Below are 19,347 nucleotides of genomic sequence, written 5' to 3' on the forward strand. Positions count from 1 at the left end.
TTATGGCTTGGTTGGCCAGTCTGGAACTTGGGGAAAATGAAGTTGGAAAACTGGAGAGTAATGGAGAGAGGAACACATAGATTTCTTTCCATGGGCAGAGCATGTGAAGATAGAGATTACATGCAAATAACCACTAGAGGGTCTCTCAGTGGGTGGGGCTCCTTGTAACCAACTGGGCAAGATGACGTGATGGTTGATGCCACTCAGCCACACAGGGCTTGCTCATGGAGTTCCTGCACAAAGTGTCCATGGAGGCTGGGATGGACACTGCATGGGCACAGCAATTGAGTCACCACTCACCAAGGCTGACTTGGCAGCTGCCACTGCTGAGGGCACAGCTGGCCAAATCAGATGTTTGTTTGAACACAGACATAAAACAAGCAATGTTCACTATGAATAAATGTGTTATGATGGATAAAGATGCCACTGCAGATATAGTAGAGATTCATACAGTTTTGAAGCTATGAAAAAATTATGTCAATGGAAAGACTTACTACAAGTCAATAAATTAAAACTATTGTAGAAATTCTATTTCCTTTCAACCACATCCAGTTCTACAAGTAAATTCTTCCAAACCTTCAAAGAACTTATATCAAATACATACTGACCTTATATAAAATATATAAGATACACAGGGAAATGTAGGGAAAGCCAACCAATTCACTTTATAAGGCAGGAATAACATTGATCTCAAAGCTAGTTAGTAAACAAAGAAGAAAAATGAATTATAAGACAATCACTTTTAATTAATTCGATGTAAAAATTCTAAGAAAAATATTAGTAGACTCTATTAACCAATGTGTTATAAATAGACTGTCTTGACCAAGGTATATATCCCAAGAATGCAAAGATATTTAAATGTTAAACCTTTTAATGCATTTTGTCTCTTAATTAAAAAATAAAAAACAGAGATGATACAATAATTATGATTATTATCATCTCCGTTTTTTATTTTTTAATTAATCATCTCCAATGATTATTATATCATCTCCATTTTTTATTTTTTAATTAAGTGGCAAAAAGATATTTTATTAGATTAATAAATTATTCTAGATGAAATTTACCATCCCGTCTGACCTACATATCTTTAGTTATCTCCACTTTAAAGACATCATGTAATCAGATTGGTCCACTCAAATAATCCAAAATAATCTCTCCATCTAAAGTTCCATGCTCTTAGTCGTATCAGAAAAGTCCCTTTTGCTCTGTCAAGTAACATATCTAAACGGTCTGGGCCTTAGGGCTTGAACATATTTGTGAAGCCATTATTTTGGGTTTCTCAGTGTATATGGTGATTAAATGAGGTTTAACATTAGTTTAATTAAGTTCCTAAAAGATGAGAAGTGAATAAATGGAAAGAGGTTATTTAAAAATATTAAGCAATTGTATCATAGCACTGTGAATAAAAAGAGATCCACATTTACTCACACTGCACTGGAACTTCACATGCTAAAGAGAAGCAGAGATCTTTAAAGCAGCCACAGAAGAAACACAGATCATCCGAGAAATAACTGTGTTAAAATGTAACTGACTTTTCCCTTTCAGCCCAGCAGCCAGAAGATACATCATCATCAAAGATCTGACAGAAAACCAATGTCAAATTAGAAACATGTGGCTGGCAAATCTCTTTTTCATTAATAAAGGTAAAACAAAACATTATCTAACAAATAAAACTGTTGCACTGTCTCCAAAATAGCCAGTCTAAAAATATCTAAAAGAACAGAGAAATATATAAGAAAGAGATAAAGCAAGCAGAAATTTTAATTGTGATCATTGGTACATGTAACTCAGTACTGTCATTATAAAATATTAATAATGTTACTTTCAAAGAAAAAAGTTATGTCAAATACATAACATGTTGTGTTATAATTTCCTTACTTATCTTCCCAACCCCACCTGTGACTTCTATGAAGTCCAGGGAAGTTTGATTCTTTTTTCTAAGACTCAGCTCCATGAAGCACAGTACCCAGAATAAGGCAGGTGCTTGATGAATGTTTACGATATATATGAGTTTCCTGGGAGTACTTAGCAGATCAGGAATTGTGATGATTGAGCACAATTCAGAAGTGGCTGAGGAGTGACATCAGAGAACATGATGGCATAAGAACTCCAAGGGCCACCCCTGCACAGAGACAATGTGTTTGTAAAACACCAGTATATTTTTAAAAATCCCTTGGAGAGCTATTAAAGCACAGATTCCTGGACTTACCACCAGATATTCTGATTAGATTGATACAAAATCAACTGCATTGGAACCCTGAAAAATCATCAAAGGTTTGCAGCAACCTAGCAGTCCCAGAATGAACTCAACTGGAAGTCAGAAGCGGAGCTTTGTGGCATCATATCTTACCCTTGGCCCATTCTTTTCTCTTCGAGTCTGCAGTGATCTTGAAGACAGCAGCCTGGTTCCCCAGTGTGCATTCCTATGGCAGAGGGAGCCAAGTGGACCATGTTCTCAAAGTGTTGTGGTTGCTTTCCTTTTCCTGTTGGGTGACTCCATGAAGGATGATAAGAAATGGCTTACATTGGACTGGGCATGGTGACTCATGTCTGTAATGAAAGCACTTTGGGAAGCTGAGCTAGGTGGATTTCTTGAGCTCAGGAGTTTGAGACAAGCCTTGGGAACATGGTGACACCCCATCTTTACAACGAATACAGAAATTAACTGGGCATGGTGGCACATGCCTGTAGTTTCAGCTACTCAAAAGCTGAGGTGGGAGAATTGCTTAAACCCAGGAGGTTAAGGCTACAGTGAGCCCGTATCATGCCACTGCACTCCAGCTTGGGCTTCTGAGCAAGTCCTCGCCAAAAGAAATAAAGAAATAATAACAATGAATGAATGAATGAAAAAGAAAGTAAGTGGTTTGCATTCACTTTTTCCTACTCAGAACACTCTTAAGTCAGAGAGGCACAAGGCATCTGATAAAACCATTTAAATGCCAGTGAGCCAGCAGCTGCCCCTTGGGGCAAAAATACAAGACAAAAGTGATAGACATATAGAAAAGCCTGGAGGAGAAACTGGGTGAGTGAGATGGGGAATATGGGTTTTGAAAAGCTTCCATATCCCTGGGAATTTGTATAGCTTCCTCCATGACCAGTATGTAGCACAGGCTCACGAAGCACCTGAGAATACCCTGTGTTCACACTTCTTGCTCATTTTCACTATCTGCACAAGCAGAACATCAAAGCCAAGGAAGAATTGCAAACTGCTCAGAAGAGTGTTAAGAGCATGCCCCAAAACACACAGAGAGCCCAGACAAATAGACTGATTTTTTTCTAATTATTATTAATTTTTTTGGCTGCAGACATTGAAAGAAATATCTGTCAAATCTCGAGTTGACCACTAAGCTAACAGAATAGAGACATCTGTGATTACATACAATATAAAATACAGTCTATAAAAAAATTGTTTAGATAATGTGATTTCCAAAATTATAGCATGATAGCATTCAAAATTAAAATGAGATATGCAATTAAACTACACAGTAAGACCTATTCTCAAGAAAAAAAGAAATGGACAGAAACTGTTCCTGAGAAAGGGCATTGAACATACTTACCGGAAAAAAACGCTTTAAATCGACTGTCTTAAATATATTCATAGAGCTAAAGGGAACCATGGGCAAAAAAAACTAAAGGAAATCAGAATAACTATGTTAACTCAAATAGAGAACATCAATAAAAAGATAGAAAGTTTAAAAAGAGATCAAATAGAAATTTTGGAGCAGAAAAGTGCAATAACTAAAATGAAAACTTTACTGGAGGAGTTCAAAAGTAAATTTCATTATGCAGAATGAAGAATTGGAAATCTTAAAGATAAAACAATTGAAATTATCCATTTTGAGGTCTAGAGAGAAAAAAATTTATGAAGAAAAATGAACAGAACTTAAGAAATCTGTGAGACGACATGAAGAACATGCACTTTGGGAGTCCTCAAAGAAATGAAAGAGCAAAAGAAGAATGGCTATTTGGAGGAATAATAACTCCAAAACTCTTAAATTTGATGAAAAATATGAATCAATTCATCTAACAGACTTGATTAACTTTAAGCAGGAAAAAAATTTAAATATCCACACTGAGAGATTTTATAATCAACCAGTCAAACACCAATAACAAACAGACTATCTTGAAAGCAATAATACAGAAGGAACTTTTCAGATACAATGAATCCTCAATAAGATTAAAATACAAATTTTTGTCAGAAAACATGGTGTTCAGGAGGCATTGGGATGACAGATTTGAAGTCGAGAAAGTTAAAGGACTGTCAACCAAGAATTGTATGTCTGCAACACTCTCCTTCAGAAATAATGTAAAAATTAAGACATTCACAGGTTTAAAAAAGCTGAGACAGATTGTCTCAACCCTACAAGATATATGTATGTAATATATGAATACACACATATATATATGTGTGTGTGCATGTGCTTGCGTGTGTGTGTGTGTGTGTGCACGCATTTGTAACTCCTCTCTTGTTTTTCCTATTTGACTTAAAATAAAATGTCCATCAACTGATGAATGGAGAAAAACATATAGTTTATTTCTACAATAGAATATTATTTGGCCATAAAAATAATAAAGCACTGGTACATGCTAAAACATTCTTGAATCTTGAAAATATGATAAGTGAAGGAAGCCAGTTACAGAAGGCTGCATAATTTATTAATTCATTTTTGTGAAATATTCAGAAGAGGCAAATCTATAAAGAAAGAAAGTGGATTTGTGGTGACAGGGTCTGGTGGCAGGTGGAAATGGAGGGTGATTGATTAATAGGTGCAGTTTCCCCTGAGGTGACAAAAACATTCTGGAACTAGAGGGATGATGGTTACATAACATTGTGAACCTACTAATTGTCACTGCACTGTACACTTAAAATGGTTATAGTGGTATCTTTTGTGTTCATGTACATTTTATCACAATGAAAAAGAGGCTGAGGAATATATTCCAAAGTCTTTTGTAAGGTAAACTCCTGAGTTTGCTTGAGAATCTGCCTATCTGTCTTTTCTTCTTAGGACACCATCTCCTACCCAGAGCTCACCCTTGCTCTTCTGCAAGTAGAAAGCCTTCTTTCAGGACATTGTCCAAGATCAGCCAGGCCCAAACCCCAAAATGACTTTCTGTCTTGGATCCAAATTCTCAAATGCAACTCTGGGACTAATTTCAGTGGGAATAAGAGGTTATCCAATGAGGATAATTCACATGGAGAGAAAATGTTTGGCCTTAAGTTACGAAGGTGCTTTGCTTTCCTAAAGAGAATCCTGCTTACCAGTAAGTACAGAGTTTTTGTATGTGTGAGGTGGAGTTCTTAGCTGAGTAATATCAGATATCTCTAGGAACACCACACAGCTCATGTGTAGCTGACTGATTCACCCATCTGCCACCCCAACTGAAGGAAGGAGCTGAATTTTTACCTTAGCCCATCCTTCAGCTGCATTCCACTGAACATGGACCATTACAAGTGTGAAGCTTCCAGGGTTTTCGGTTGCTCTTCCTACTGTTGTGGAGCCTCCACTGGTGTGGCTCACACCCAGGTGAGCCTAGAGGAAACTGAGTGCCTCCTAATTCTTAAGGCCAACATATTCAGTGAACCCAGACCAAAAACCCCGAAGTTCTCAGGGACCCAGATTTTCAACTGTGGAAGGAAAAACTCATCTCACTCTCTCAGGTGTGCTGGTAATTACATATCTATATTTATCTATATCTATATCTATATATTATAATATAATGTATATGTACATACTTATAATTTATATACCTATAGATGAGATAATCAGTATTCCATAAACTGATATTTTTAGTGTTGACTTCATTGCTCAAGTGAACACTGTAAGAGAAGGATAAGTCATGGATTGTAGAGGAAGAATATTTTTTTGCTCTCTGGAGGAGACATTAGTAGGCATTTCTGCCATGTAAACTTCAAATGAGAAATATGTTTTAGGCTGAGACTGGAAGGAGGTCTGAATTCCTTTTATTATTATTATTATTTTCAAGATGAGGTCTCACTATGTTGCCAGGCTAGAGAGCAGTCACTATTCACAGGTGTGATTATAGCCTCAAACTCCTGAGCTCAAGCAATTCTCCCACCTCAGCCTCCTGAGTAGCTGGGACTCTAGGTGCCCGCCACAGCGTTCTGCCACTTTTCATTGTTATTTTACTTCAAATGTTTTATTTTGAATGTTAAAAATATATGTTTCTACATTAGAAATGTGAAAATTTGACTACAGACAACTTTAAAATGCACAGATCAATGCCTGCTTGAATTTTAAAGAAAATAAAATGTACACAAGAAAGAAATATCACCCAGGAATCCCCTCAAAAGAATCACTGCTGTTACATCATTGAAGCTTCCTGGAATGCGATGTGAATGTGGTCCCTGGAGTTGTCTTTTGCAGTGGTGCTGATTTCCATTCTGTTGCTTTCTATTTATATATGTTTACATATGCTTTCGTTGTACACAGTTGCATTCATAAGTTGTGGGTTATCTTTTTTTTTTTTAAGGAGTCTCACTCCTGTCTGCAAGGCCTGGAGTTCAGTGGCATGATCTTGACTCACTGCAACCTCTGCATTCCAGGTTCAAGTGATTCTCCTGCCTCAGCCACTCGAATAGCTGCAATTACAGACATGCACTACCACGCCTGGCTAATTTTGTGTTTTTAGTAGAGATGTGGTTTCACTTGTTCGCCAGGCTGGTCTTGAACACCTTACCCCAAGTGATCCACCCACATAGGCCTCCCAGAGTGGCGGTAAGTTATTTTGAATGTTGCTTTTTGAATGTATTGTTACGCAAGTCGATTTCTGTGTCATAAAGTCTGCATAGAGTTTACAGACTTTTACAAGCTGCATCCCTTCTTTAACGAGATGTGGCCAGGGTTCTTTTAGATCACTCTGCTTTCATTTTTTTCTTTTGATAAGTAATATTTTGGCAATAATGTTTGTACATAAGGATTCTTTTGTGGTTGTGATTTTAAAAATTCGCAGACTACTCAGGCTGGGCATGGTGGCTCGTACCTGTACTCTCAACACTTTGAGAGGCTGAGGCAGGCAGATTGCTTGAGCCCACGAGTTTGAGACCAGCCTGGACAACATGGAGAAACCCTACGTCTACAAAAAATACCAAATAATTAGTCGGACTTGGTGGTGCATGCCTGTAGTCCCAGCTACTCAGGTGGCTGGTGTGGAAGGATTGCTTAAGCCTGAAGATTCAGGCTGCAGTGAGCCATGAGCACCACTGTACTCCAGCCAGTGAGCCCCGTCTCAAAAAATAAATTACAGACTATTCAAATGGTAAGTATCAAATCAGTGTCTGTGAGGGTGTTTCTGGAAATGATTGGTATGTGAGTGGGTGGACTTAGTGAAGAATATCCTCCCTCACTGTGGGCAGCAGCAATCCAATCACCTTGGGGTCCAGATAGAACAGAAAGGCAGATAGAAGGCAAATTTCTTGATGCCCCTCTCTGTCTTTTTTTTTCTCTCTCTCTCTCTCTCCCCCTCTCTCTCTCTCTCTCTCGCTCTCGCTCTCGCTCTCACTTTCACTCTTTCTCTGTCTCTGGTGTCTCTCCACAGCTGAGACAACCTTATTCTCCTGCCTTGGACATCAAAACTCCAGGTTTGATGGTCTTTAGACTCTTGAGTCTCGCACCAGTGCGCTCCTTTATCCTCCTGCTCCCTCTTCTGGTTCCTTTGACCTTTGGCCTTGGACTGAGCTCCGCTACTGGCTTTTCTAGTTCTCCAGCTTGCAGACAGTCTGTCGTGGGACTTCTCAACCTCTATAATGGTGTGAGCCAATTAGCCCAATAAATCCTCTCTAATCTATCTATCTATTTATCTACTTATCATCTATCTGTGCTATGCTATTGGTTCTTTCTTTCTTGGTAATCTTAAAGAACAAACAGATAATAAACTAGTAAAATCTGTCATAGTATCAGTGATAATTGCCATAGAGCAATATATGCCTAAGCTGGAAGATTGATGGTGGCGGTGGTGGAAATGGCAGGGGATAGATTTCAGAAAAGGTCACTAGATAAAACATTTCTGAAAACTTGATCATGCGACATTTGAGGAGAGACATTAATGGTGTGAGGAGTGAGCTGTGTGGATCCCTAGAGAGCAGGTGCATATGGGAGTCACAGCAGCAGCAGTTGGCAGAGATAGGACAGAGCAGACAAGAGGCTGGTGTGAGTGGAGACGAGTGAGCTGGGCTGAGAGTGGTGAGATGACGCCAAAGTGGCCATAAAGGGCCGTTATAAGGAGCTCATAGGAAATGGTGGGAAACTGGGGTTTCATTGTGCCTAAGAAGGAAAGGGGCTGGACTGTTCATATGATGTGCTCGAATTCCCATTTGAAAGACACACTCTGGCTGTTATATGGGTGATGGACAGTGGGAATGAGAGGCAGCAGGCAGCCCAGCTGGAAAGCCCTTCCAGTTTACTCCCCTAGATAGGATGGTTCTGGGGTGGAGACGGCAGAGGAAGGAGAAATGATTGGATTTAGTGTTGATATATATATATTAAATTCTGGTAAAACATGTGTACCATACAATTTACCTTCTAACAATTTTTTCAGTGTACAATTCATTGGCATTGAGCACATTTACAATTGGTGGTGGTTACACAAACACTAATCTAATCTGCATTTCCAGAACATTTTCTTCATCCCAACAGAAACTGTACCCATTAAATGACAGCTGCCCATTGTTCCTACCCTCAGCCCCTGGTAACCTGTACTCTACTTTCTGCTTCCATTAATTGGCTTATTTTAGCTGCCTCATATAAGTGAAATATCTTATTTGTCTTTTTTTTTTTTTCTGGCTTATTTCACTTATACTGTTTTCAAGGTTCCATCCAATCCAGATATTATTCACTTTTAAGGCTGAATAATATTCCAGGCGTATGTGCACCACATTTTGTTTATTCAGTCATCCTCTGGTGGACATTTGGGTTGCATCCACCTTTTGGTTTTTGGGAATAATGCTGCTACGAGCATCAGTGTACAATCATCTGTGTGTAATCATCTGTGTGTATACCTGCTTTCAATTTTTGAGGGTATCTGCCCAAAAGTGGAATTGTTGGGTCGTATGAAAATTCCATTTTTTCTTCCTTAAGGAAGAATCATACTGTTTCTATGGTGGCTGCACCATTGCTGACTCTCACCAGCAGTGCACAGTGTTCCGTTTTATCCATGTCTTCTCCAACACTTGGACTAGTGAAGCTGAGCGTATTGTTATGTCCTTATTGGAATTCCTTATTTTGATGTCCTTATTGTGTATCTTCTCTGGAGAATTGTCTGTTCATGCATTCTACCCATTTTTGAATTTGATTGCTTTGCTACTGTTAAGTTGTTGTTCTTTATGTAGTCTGGATACTAATTCCTTATCAGGCACATGATTGGTAAATATTTCCTCCTATTCTGTGCATTTTCTTTTCACTCTCTTAATAGTGTCCTTTGATGTAAAAAAGCTTTTACGTTTTGATAAAGTCTAATTTGTCATTTTTCTTTTACGACTTGTGCTTTTGGTCACCAGCCAAGAAACTACTATCAATTCTAATGTCCATAAGTTTCCTCAGCATTTTCTTTTAAGAGTTTTACAGGTTTAACTTCTTAACATAAGTTCTTTAAGCCATTCTGACTTAATTTTTGTATAGGGTGTAATAGAAGGGCAAGAATTTTTTATAGCATCTTTCTTTTGCATGTGGATATCCATATTTCCAGCATCATCTGTTGGATCTGCACATTTGTAAGGTGCCATGAGCACTAATACACGGGGGCACCATGCATTTATTGATCTTTCTTCTAGAGTTGTTTTGAGAAGGTTTTCACTGACAACCCAACAGAAATGAACACATATGACTTCTTATAAAATCAAATTCAGGTAAAATTATAAATATTAAAATGTTAAGAATGGAGAGAGACTGGAACATCACCAGACAAGCTGAATCATAGGCTGAAATGGAGGGTTTACGTTTACTTTGCTACACATTCTGTTAGCCCACAATATTCTATGCTTCTTGCATAAGAAGCCATAGAGTAGGCTTAGAGTTCACATAACCAGTCCCTGGTTTTCTGCTTCACAAACAATTTCAAACTATGCTTAGGCAAAGTAAGGAAATTAACTATGTGAAGTTGGCATTTACAAAGTCGGAGAGTGAGTAGTAAGTTTCAACATCAGGCATCCAAGGAGATTCTACCTTTTTACACAGAATAGTTCTCATTATGCACTGCAGAATGTAGAAGGTCCCTTCAGGGGAACTTCATGTAAAACCCTGTATGGTGTAGGGGTTTCTGCTGCAGCTCTAAATTGAATTGCAGCCCTTTTCTGTAACTACAGGTCGAACAAAGTTGTATAGCTTCAATGATTTCACCTGGGCCAAGATTTTGCTTTTTTGATGTTGTTTGCTTTGAGCTCCTGCCTGCAGCTTAGAAAAGTGACTTGGATATTTTGCCAAAATGGGATTTCTCTGATGGAATTTGAAATCCATGAACACTGTGCTTTCCTGCTGTATCCCCAGAGAAAGTTGAGTACCTTGCACTTCTTTTCAGAACTTCACTAGAACTGGTAGAAGATTTGGAGTTAGGGCCTCCCTCTATCTCTACCCTTTCTTTAATTCAGAGGATCACAAGCTGTTGGGGGAAGAGTGGTGTCTTGGGTCCCTCTAATCAGATTTATATTAATATTCAATGGTCTGTGAGGAAGTCATGTGTGCACATAACATTATTTCTACCTGCAGTGTCATGGGAGAGTGGGTTCCTGGGCCCCAGGTTAAGAGCCTAAGCACTGCAGGCACAGAACCAGAGACCTGGGAGGAGAGGGATGGCTGGGATGGAACCTAGTCTCGTCCTTTAGTCCTGGGGCCTTTTCACTCTCCACACGGTAGGCGTTGGGCATCTGGCAGGTGACGATGTTGATGGAGTTGAGGGAGGACACTGGCAGGGGCTGGGAGAAGCAGGGTTGGAGAAATAATTAAGGTGGACATTATTTTTTCTGAGTGTAAGTCATGGCTTGAAATCTGGAGAGCCTGAAGGAGTATCCCCCTAACCAAAACTGTTTTTCCCTTTTCCCACAAGCCTTGTTTAGCCACAGGCCCAGTGCCAACACCAGGGGGCGTGCACAGACCATGAAGCGCAGCTGGGTTGTTTGTGATGGGCTCCTGGGTCCCTGACGTAACCAGGGGAGCCAAGACCTTGCAGCCAGGTGGCCTGGATTCAACCTGCAGCTCTGATCCTACTGACACTCAGTTTCCCTCCTGGTGCCTCAGTTTCTTCATCTGTGAAATGGTAAGGATATTACAGAACTTACCTCTGGGGCGAGTTTCTCCACAGCAGCACTACTAACAATTCGAGACAGAGAGTCCCTTGTGGCGTGGGGCTGTCCTGTGCACTGTGGGAGTTTTGCCAGGAGCACCCCACTCACCCCTCCCAGCAATCCCCATACGACAACTGAAAGTTTCCCAGGATTCTTAGGTCTTCTTTGGGTCTGGAAGCTGCACTTAGTCAGGCACTTTCCCACCTGACACTTCATCTCACCAATGACATGGTCTGTGGGCCTTATGCTTTGGTCAACATAAGGCCACTTTAAAAGAAGGATTCTGTCCATTTTTTAAACAAATCCATTTACTTCCTTTATCTCTGCATTCAGTTATTCCTTGCACACTCTGTTTGTATATCTTTAAATTTATCAGTTCCAATTCTAGTTGCAACTCATGATACCTGCCATGACCTCAGTAGAGCTCTGATTGCTTTAGCACAGGGAATGTGTTCTCGCTTCTGCTCTGGATGATGTAAATCAGTTTATTTTACTTTACTTGTTTGAGCTGTTGTTCCTTATCTGTCAAATGTAAATGTGGACATGGTTTGAACTAGTAACTGGTTTTATTTCTTCATTCCCCTGATATTTCTTGCATACTTACTGCAAGTCGAATACATGATATGACATTGCTTCCTTGATCACACCGCATCAGATGAGAAAATTAGACATTATAGACAGCTGTGGGGGCACACACCTGTAGTCCTAGCTACTCGGAGGGCTGAGGCAGGAGAACTGCTTGAGCCCAGGAGTTTGAGGTGACAGTGAGGTGTGATATCACCAATGCATTTCAGCCTGGACAACAGACCCCGTCTGAAAAAAAAAGTAAAGGCATTGTGAGCTGTCTACATGGACTCTTGTGTCTCACAAGATCCATGTCCTGTAATTTTTCCAAATTGCAACTCTGTGTGGCTTTCATGAATGTGTGTCTGGTATTTCTTTCCTAACCTTTTACTTTCAGCTTTTCTGTACCCTCTGCTGAAATTACAGGTTTTGTAAATGGCCTACAGCTATTTATGTATTGACTTAGTTTTCCCCCTCTGCACTATTCCTCTTGTCATTGGAGTGTGTGAGTCCATTATGTTTAATGTCATTGTTGACCTCACTGGGTTTAAGTCTGTACATTGTCATTTGCTGCTTTCTAATATTATGCCTTTTTGGCTCAACTATTTTTTCTTCTGCCCAGGGGAGAATCAGTGCTCTGGCTCTGAGACACGGCGGGTGGAAGCAGGAGAGTAACTGGATGGTGAAGCTGTGGCTGCAGAGGCATCCGGGCCCCTCACCTGCACTCCTCGTAGATGTCTCCTCCACTGAACGCCTGCGATGCCCTCTCCTCCGTGTGCTCCTGCCAGAGTCTCCCCGTCTCCACTGACAGCAGCTCCACCCTTCTACTCACTCAGTCCAACACTGTGGGTGTCCTTGATTCTTCTTTCTCACACCAAATACAATTCATTAGCAAGTGCTGTGAAGTCCATCTTCAAATTCATCTAGAATCCCATCTCTTCCCACTATTTCCCCTGCTCACACCCCAGTCAAGGTAACCAGCGTCTCCATCCACCCTGGAATACTGTGCTCCTTCCCCACCGATTCCCTACTGCCTCACTTGTCCCCCGCCTCTCAATTCTGTTCTCAGCACAGCAGCCAGAGAGAAGCTTTCAAAGGATAATTCCTAACATGTCCCAATTTTCAAAACTGTCCTCTAACTCCCCATGTCATTCAGAGCAAAGGTCAAAACCCTTCCCACACCCTCCAGGCCTCCCTGCTCTGGCCACACCTCTGACCTCATTTCAGTTTCTCTCTGTCCAGCCCTTCTGGCCTCTTCCTCCTTCCAGGAACACAGACACTTCCCTGCCCTAGTGCATCTGCACTGAAGCTTCCTGCCTGAAAAGAGCTTTCCCAGTCATCCTTGTGGACAGCTCCTCACATCCCTCAAATCTTCACTCAAAGGTCACATGTGCAACAAGGCCCATGCTGACCACCCAGCACAGCAGCCGCCTCCCTGTCCCCACAGCCCACACTCTGATCACCTGCCCCACAGCACTTGCCACCTTCTCACTCAAGCATTTTCTGCTATTACTCTGTTTATATTATATGTATCATCTACCTACAGAGGTGTCTTCTTTCCTGGACCACATGGGAAGAAGAATTGTCTTGAACCACACAGAAAATACACTAATGACAGCTGATGAGGAGAAAAAAAAATCAAAAAAAGAAAAAAGTACATGCATAGTTTTTATGATATCTGCCACCACAGATAAGCAAAAACATCCTCACATCTGTAGCTGTCCTGGGCCACATGCAGCCTGTGAACCACAGATTGCACAAGCTTGCATCTAGAACATATACATTGGAAGACTGGAAATTTTTCTATTTTTACTTTAATGATGTTTTCTAAATGCGAAAACAGTCATATACCTAGCAGACAACAAATGTCAGTTGAATGAATCACTGTAGGACACCTCCCTATTCTAAAGGCAGTATCTTTATTAATACAGCCTCAGGCCAAATACTGTTTTGTGGCAGCTGCAGAACAACATCATCTCATACTGACATCAGTGCTACCAGAGCTTTTCTCACCAGGGCTGCGTGTGTGCCCTCCCTCCCTCCCTCCTCCCACACCAACCCTCCTGGAAGCTGCAGCACACAACCATATTTTTCTCTTCAGGAAAGATAACCCTGGGCTTATGGTTCCAATTTGCCAACCACATACGAATCTAAGTCAGACTCTACTTTATAAATCCATGAGCTTGGATCGGAGGCAGCACTAGGATCACTACAACTCAGGGCAGGATGAATAGGAGAGAGAGCAGAAAGAGTTCCAACAGAAAGTTACCTACAATGAGAAACAATGGGAGCCCTCCTCTCTGAAGTATCTGAATCTGTTTTAAGAAGGTTGGGGAAAAGACGGAAAATACAGTCCAGGAAGAAACCTGGAAGGAGGGTGAGAGGAACAGGGGACTGAAAATGTGTCTCCTGATACCACAAGAGTGTTTATGTGTAGAGACCACCATAGGTGACATCCAAGTCCCTGTGATCACAGGTTGTGTTGGAATAAGCAAGGCTCTATTGAAGGGCTAAGGACAATGGAGCAACAAAGATGACCCAGCCAAGCAGTGACCACATAAAGCCCAAAGTGGCCTGAGCACCCACTGGGCACAGCCCTATCTACTCCCTCCCCTGCAACAAATCAGCACAAGAAACACATGGACTGTGGAAGGTTCTCAGGTCTTACATTTATTTTGTCTCTTGAATTTCAGGAATCTTCTCTTTTAATTAACTCATCAAGCTCTCAGAAATAATTTGAAAAAGTAAATTATATTCAGATTTGAATATTAATGTGAAAGTAAGAACTTACAGCTCAGTGCACCATGAAGTAGCGACAAAGATGGAGATGTCCCAGCCTCACATATCTGGAACAGGAAAGGTGATCGGAGAAGGAAGGCAGGTCAGTGTGGGGAAGGGGTCATGGTGGACACGGGGCTGGGCTGGTCTCCCCACCTCCTCACATTATGCCTCTAGGGACACAGACACATTCAGACGCCTTTGCAGTAAGAGAAGTCAGGGTTCTAGAAGTCACAAATGGAAGGTGTGGGTAAATCTTGCCTCTCAGTCCCACACAAGGCAGCTGTCTCACACTACAAAAAATATTCATTAACAAATTTATATCAGTCACACTTTAAACAACCCATCACCAGCTCAATACATCCAAGTTAAAGAAACCCCAAAACACAGCTCTTCTCACTGTTCCCCCTAACAACCCACATACATCAGCCACCACACCCCCCAGGATCTCACCTTTACAAGCCGTGAGAGACACATGAGAGCCCTGGGCCCTGTAGCTGCCTAGGGTAGAACAAAAACAGAACCTGGTCAGAGCCTACAGGAAATGCCACCAGAGGAGGAACTGTGGGCTGGATGAGCTTCCCCATGGGCTCCCAATCACAATATCCCAATGATCTCAGGGATCAGCCTCCTTCATACTTACTTGCAGCATACATACTTACTTGCAGCCTGAGAGCTTTCTCCTTTTTTATCTGTGGGAAGAAAATGTCCTGTGAGGGCTCAGAAAGGTGGCAGGGCCATGAGGCCCTAGAGGAACCTCCTAGTCTTGGATCCCAGAGAAGTTTCCGGAAATGTGTGACTGCAGACTCATGGAAGGATCAGGAAAAACAAGGAAAACAGGTGTGGGTGCTGGACCAACTGCCCTCCTAAGGACTGTCCCCAGCAGGGACATTCCCTTGTGACCTGTGACTGCTGGGATCAGGTCCCCATCACCACAATCATTAAGGTGATACATCTGTCCTTCATTGTCACAGGTGCTTTACACAAGAGTAAGTGCTGGCACACAGGGCCCAGGCTGGGTCGGCTCATGAGTGTGGATGATGCTTCCCAGTAACCAGGCAGGGCACACTTCTACCTGGGGCTTGGAACCCTCAGTGGGACAAGAAATCTCAGACCCCATTCCTCACCCCTTCCTCACCTGAGCTCTTCTTCCACATCACAGCGGTGACCACAGCTCCAGTGACTACAGCTCCAAGGTTAGCCAGGGCAGCAATGATGCCCACGATGGGGATGGTGGGCTGGGAAGACGGCTCTGGGAAAACAGGGGAAGGTGAGGGGCCCTGACCCCCAGGCCCCAGCCTTGACCCTGTGGAAGGGCCGCAGAGGGGCTCCTGCTTTCCCTAAGAGACATGACACCCCATCCCCTCCTTACCCCATCTCAGGGTGAGGGGCTCGGGCAGCCCTTCATGCTGCACATGACATGTGTATCTCTGCTCCTCTCCAGAAGGCACCACCACAGCTGCCCACTTCTGGAAGGTTCCATCCCCCGTGGGCCTGGTCTCTATTAGCTCCATGTTCTGGGTCTGGTCCTCATCATCCTGCTGCCAGGTCAGTGTGATCTCCGCAGGGTAGAAACTGAGGGCCCAGCACCTCAGGGTGGCCTCATGGTCAGAGATGTGGTGGTAGGTCACGTGTGTCTTGGTGGGCTCTGTAGAGAAGAGTCACAAAATTCAGGCACTTTGCATCTCTTATGGGACACCCCTGCAGCACCCATGTGATCATCCTGAGAATGGACAGGACACTTCGGGTAGAGAAGGGAGCATAGAACCCAGACACCAGCCTGAACACAGGCACCTGGGATAATGTCCTTTTCCTTGGAAAGTTCTAGTCTCAGGGGAGATCCAGGACTTCTGGCCTTGATATGAGTGGAGGCCGAGGGACTCAGAGGAGCTGGAGTCAGGCCCCCGCACACATTGAATGTGAGACAGAGGACAAGACAGAAGAGGAAAAATCCTGGTGCCCTACGCTGCTGTGGGGTCACAGGGAACCCCTGACTAGTATTCCAGGGATTGATTCCCCTCCTTTCCCTCAGAGACCGCAACCCTTAATTGTATCAGAGAACAGGGCAGGAAGGCCCTCAGAGTCACTCTCTGGTACAGGATCTGGAAACCCAAGAGGATTCCTCTCCCTTAGAACCGGAGGGAGGGCGATATTGTAGTGTTGGTCCCATTTTCCTCCCCTCCTTCTGCAAGGCCAGCCTGGGAGGTCTACAGGAGATCAGGGAGGTTCCCGCTGGACCCTGGTACCCGCGCGCTGCAGCGTCTCCTTCCCGTTCTCCAGGTGTCTGCGGAGCCACTCCAGGCACTCGCCCTCCAGGTAGGCTCTCATTCTCTCAGCCCAATTGTTCGCCTCCCACTTGCGCTGGGTGATCTGAGCCGCCGTGTCCGCGGCCGTCCAGGAGCGCAGGTCCTCGTTCAGGGCGATGTAGTCCTTGCCGTCGTAGGCGTGCTGGTAATACCCGCGGAGGAGGCGCCCGTCTGGCCCCAGGTCGCAGCCGTACAGAATCTGGATGGTGTGAGACCCTGGCCCCGCCCACGCGGTCAGCCCCGCCCGCCGAGCCCCGCCCCCGGCCAAACTGCTGGAATTTTGGCCTAAACTGAACAAGAAACCCGGTAAAGGCGCCCGAGTTTCTCCCGGGTCTAGGGGCTGGGCGGGTCCCGCAGAATCCGGGTGGATCTTGGACGCAGAGACTCGGGGCGACCCGGGCCGTCCGTGCGGGATGGGGAGGGGTCGTGACCTGCGCCCCGGGCCGGGGTCACTCACCGGCCTCGCTCTGGTTGTAGTAGCCGCGCAGGGTCCGCAGGTCCACTCGGTTAATCTGTGCATGGGCCTTGGCTCTCCGCGTGTTCCGGTCCCAATACTCCGGCCCCTCCTGCTCCATCCACGGCGCCCGCGGCTCCATCCTCGGAATCGCGGCGTCGCTGTCGAACCGCAAGAACTGCGTGTCGTCCACGTAGCCCACGGAGATGAAGCTGGGCTCCCCGCGGCCGGGCCGGGACACGGAGGTGTAGAAATACCTCAGGGAGTGGGAGCCTGGGGGCGAGGAGGGGCTGAGACCCGCCGATCCTCCTCCCGGCGCGGCTCCCCGGGTCCTGCGCCCCCGCCGGGCGGGCCCCTCGCTCCTCCCGGCAGAGACCGTTTCCCTCCCGACCCCGCACTCACCCGCCCGGGTCTGGGTCAGGGCCAGGGACCCCGAGAGCAGCAGGAGGAGGGTTCGGGGTGCCATGACCCCATCCTCGGCGTCTGGGGAGAATCTGAGTCCGCGTGGGTGACTGGGGACTTTAGAACCGGGACCGCGGCGACGCTGATTGGCTTCTCTAGAAACCCGGCACCCAATGGGAGTGGGAACTGGGTCCGCGTCATGAGTATCCAGGAAGAAGGACCTGACACAGGTTGGGAGAGGAAGAGAAACTGCGGAGACGGGGAATCCCCAACGCTGCGCCTCCCAATCCACACACCGCCTTCCGGACCTGAGACCCTGAGAGCCACGCCTGGGCCCTGGGACTTCGCCCTGACCCCGCTCCTCCTGTGCCAAGCGCTCTGTCTCAATGTCTCCCTGAGTCTTGGCCCAGGAGCTGCTGAGAAACCAGAGAGAAACCCTCAGCATGGGTCCCTCTCCCTTCACTTTTCATCCCTGCATCCCCGTCCCTGAACTGGACTTCCTCCCTCCTGCTCCTTACCTGTCCCCCTGGACTCTTCTAGAAGAAAACTCACCCCAGGAAACTTCCTGCCATAGTGTGCTCGCCATGGGAATGGAGGTGTAGAAACAGGATTTTTTGGTTTTTTGTTGTTATTCAAATCTGGAAAAATTTTGCCTGAGAGCATGAAATAGCATAGGGACTAGTTTGCTTTCTGTTTATTAACTATGGTGGGTAGCAGAATCTTGATAACTCCTGAATGATCAGAAACCTAATTGGTAAAAAATGTGACTTTGGCCCCTTGATATATGAATGTGTCTAAAAGCATTACAACAAGACTCACAAATCTGTTTTATTTTCCCAAACAATGTATCTGTGAATCCTGCATGTTGTATTTTAAATTTAGCTTCAATACGTAGACCTGAGTTTCTGTGTGAGTCCAGGACATCTCTCAGTACAAAGCAGCACACTGTGTTACTGTATGTTGCAACCAGGAGCCAGTACAGACTTCATTCACCTCACAGTCGCAAGTGTTCAATGCAGTCACAATGCCCCTCACCAGTGCTCATGCACTGCCTGTTTTTTACGAAGTGTCCACATCTAAGTGGGGTGTTTATTTTATAGGAACACGTAGTATTTTTTAAACCTGATTAACATAAGCAACAATTAGTTTTTAGGCAGACCTACATAAGATATTAAAGCCCAACTGCAAAGAACACCCTGCTAGGCTCTGTAGATGGATGTATTAAAAATCTGTAAAACAATGTGTTTAAATCTAAGAATTCGGCTGCTTTCGAATTCTTTCGTCTGCTCCTTCTCCTCACCTCCTACTTCTCCAGCCCTTCCTTCTGTCCCTCTCATCCCTCAGGTCCTCCTCTCCCTTTATTCTACACCACCCTGTCACTCCTGAATTCTGGTTTTGGCACTGTCCTGTTACCTGCTATGTGGCTGTTCTTTCCACGGTGGTCCCACTACTGTGAGTCAGATTGTGTCATTTCTCCCTGTAAAACACTCCAGTGGCTCCACCTTGATATTGTGAAGCTTCTAGAATGTCAGGCATGTAAACATATGAGG

The 19,347-nt window shown here is 44.1% G+C and overlaps 1 pseudogene; it reads right to left on the minus strand.

Annotated features, from left to right (window-relative positions):
• Nucleotides 1–17,875, minus strand: part of LOC141584371 (saoe class I histocompatibility antigen, A alpha chain-like) — a 173,653-nt pseudogene extending 155,778 nt beyond the window's left edge.
• Nucleotides 17,876–19,347: the final 1,472 nt, after the last annotated feature.

Source organism: Saimiri boliviensis, chromosome 4, assembly GCF_048565385.1.
Source record: "Saimiri boliviensis isolate mSaiBol1 chromosome 4, mSaiBol1.pri, whole genome shotgun sequence".
NCBI lineage: Eukaryota > Metazoa > Chordata > Mammalia > Primates > Cebidae > Saimiri > Saimiri boliviensis.